Source organism: Melanerpes formicivorus, unplaced genomic scaffold (assembly GCF_026170545.1).
Source record: "Melanerpes formicivorus ecotype bairdi unplaced genomic scaffold, bMelFor1.0.p_v2 SCAF_237, whole genome shotgun sequence".
Taxonomy (NCBI): Eukaryota; Metazoa; Chordata; class Aves; order Piciformes; family Picidae; genus Melanerpes; species Melanerpes formicivorus.
In genome coordinates, this window is record NW_027142589.1 from 267,501 (window position 1) to 270,007 (window position 2,507).

Sequence of the window (2,507 nt, forward strand, 5' to 3'; positions counted from 1 at the left end):
CGGGAGCACCGGGACGTGCTAGAGGAGACAGCGACCCGCGGAAGCGGGGCGCGCCCCCGGCACGCCAGGACCTTAGAGCCGGGGCGGCTCGCTCGGCAGCGGGCGGGGGTACGGGCCACAAAGCCGCCCTTCTCAGGCTAGAGGTTTCATTTAGGGAGGAACCCTCGGGGACCCCACCCGGGCAGGTGAGGCCTCACGCGCGGCGCCGCTTTTAGCCCCTTTTAACTTTCGCGACGCCGCCGCCTCGCTCTCGGCTCGGCCAACCCCCGCCACACGCAGCTGCTCGCGGCCGGCACCCGCGGGTACCCGGAACCGAGGACGACACCGGCGCCTCACGCGTTTTAGGACACCTGAAAACTCACGGGGCCACGCAGCAGTCACAAAGCCGGTTGCGGTCGACCGGTCCCCGAACCCTGCCCCAGCGCCGGGGGGGAGGTGGAAAGGGGAGGATGCGGCAAGGCACGCGCCGGGCCGCTAACGCCACGGCTCCCCCCCGCTCGAGCCGCTCGGGGCTGGGGGAACGAGGACGACACCTCACACGCGACGGGAAGCGAAGTGGAAAGGAAGACCGCCCTTGCCCTGCCGGCCGGGGGCCCTTTCCGACGCGACCCGAAAGGCCTCATCGATCAACAAGGACAGAAGGAAAGGAAGCCAGCGGAGGCCCCACGGCCTCGCTCTTCTGGGACAGACACAGCCACGCGCACCCGCCACCGCCCTCGGGAGCAGCCAGCAGGCACGGGGCTCGGCGTGCGGGCAACACGCCGGAGGAGCAAACGGGGCGCCCTCCAGAGATGGGGGGGGGGGGGGCAAGCTGCACCGGGCCGCACCGGCTCACAGGGCACCTCTGCCTCCCCGAAATGTGGGCTTGCATTTTCCCTCAAGCTGCACCGAGTTACATCTCCATCACGGGGCGCCCCTCTGGAGCCAGGAGGAAGCCGTGCTGGGGCACCGGCTTGCCCTCCTCCCCCCATGCCGGGCTCCATAGCATACGAGTGGCCAGTCACCGCCGCTGGCTTTTCCCTTAGATGCCGTGCCCCCGCGGGCTGCGGCTTTGGCCATGGGGGGGAACCCCCGTGAAGAGGGTCCAGTGCTGGGAACTCTCTCTGCCCCTTACCGGGCTCTCTCTCGCCGTACCTGGACGGGCTTGCTTTCCATTCTTGGTGGGACCGACGCCGGCACCACGTCTCCCCGGCTTTCTCTGCCCCCGTGCCCCACCGGGCAAACTTCGCTTCGGGGGTTCCACACTTTGGCAGTGGCCGGCGCCAGCCACTCGTCAACTTTTTTTCTTTTCCCCGCTTTCGTTGCCGAGCCCGGGCTGGGCTCCGGCTCACGGACGAGCGAAACCCATCCAACACCGCTGAGGGTGCGCCAGCGGCCGCTCCAAACCGCCGCGCCTTTGTTCGGCCCCCGCGGGTCCCCTCTCTGACCCGGGCGAAAGCCACCGAGAAGCCAGACGGACCCCTGCCCAGCCGCCTGGCGGGTGGCTTGGAGCAGCCGCTCGGCAGCGCTGCCCTGGGAGTGCTCGGCGTCGCTTGTTCCCTCATATACGGAACTGGAGGGCCGTCAGCTCCGCGAGCGCACAACCAGCCGACCTCCGCCCAGCGGCAGGTCGCAGAAATCACGCCGGCTTGTACGATGACGTAGGCGGAGGCAGAGCGCAACAGCGACCCCTTGGCGACAAGCGCGATCTCCGCGGAGAGCACGTCTACTCGCCGAGGGAGAGCACGTCTACTCGCCCAGGGAGAGCACGTCTACTCGCCGAGGGAGAGCACGTCTACTCGCCCAGGGAGAGCACGTCTACTCGCCCAGGGAGAGCACGTCTACTCGCCCAGGGAGAGCACGTCTACTCGCCCAGGGAGAGCACGTCTACTCGCCCAGGGAGAGCACGTCTACTCGCCCAGGGAGAGCACGTCTACTCGCCGAGGGAGAGCACGTCTACTCGCCCAGGGAGAGCACGTCTACTCGCCGAGGGAGAGCACGTCTACTCGCCCAGGGAGAGCACGTCTACTCGCCCAGGGAGAGCACGTCTACTCGCCCAGGGAGAGCACGTCTACTCGCCCAGGGAGAGCACGTCTACTCGCCCAGGGAGAGCACGTCTACTCGCCCAGGGAGAGCACGTCTACTCGCCGAGGGAGAGCACGTCTACTCGCCGAGGGAGAGCACGTCTACTCGCCGAGGGAGAGCACGTCTACTCGCCGAGGGAGAGCACGTCTACTCGCCGAGGGAGAGCACGTCTACCTCCCGCCTGAGGGAGAGCACGGGGGGGGGGGGACAAAGACAGGCGGCAGCAGCTTCGGTGAACGTCACCCGGGAGGAGACTGGGGCCCTCCCGGGACCGTCCCGGGAAGACGACGTTCGGCACGAGATCCCGGCCGCGGCCGGACCGGCTCGAAGCCTCGCGGTCCCGGCAGCAGCCGGAGCCGCTCGCCGCCTCGGGCTCCCGGCCCCCTACAGATCCGGCGACTCGTTCGCGGGCGGCGGGGGGAGGCAGTGGAGGGGGTGCGGGG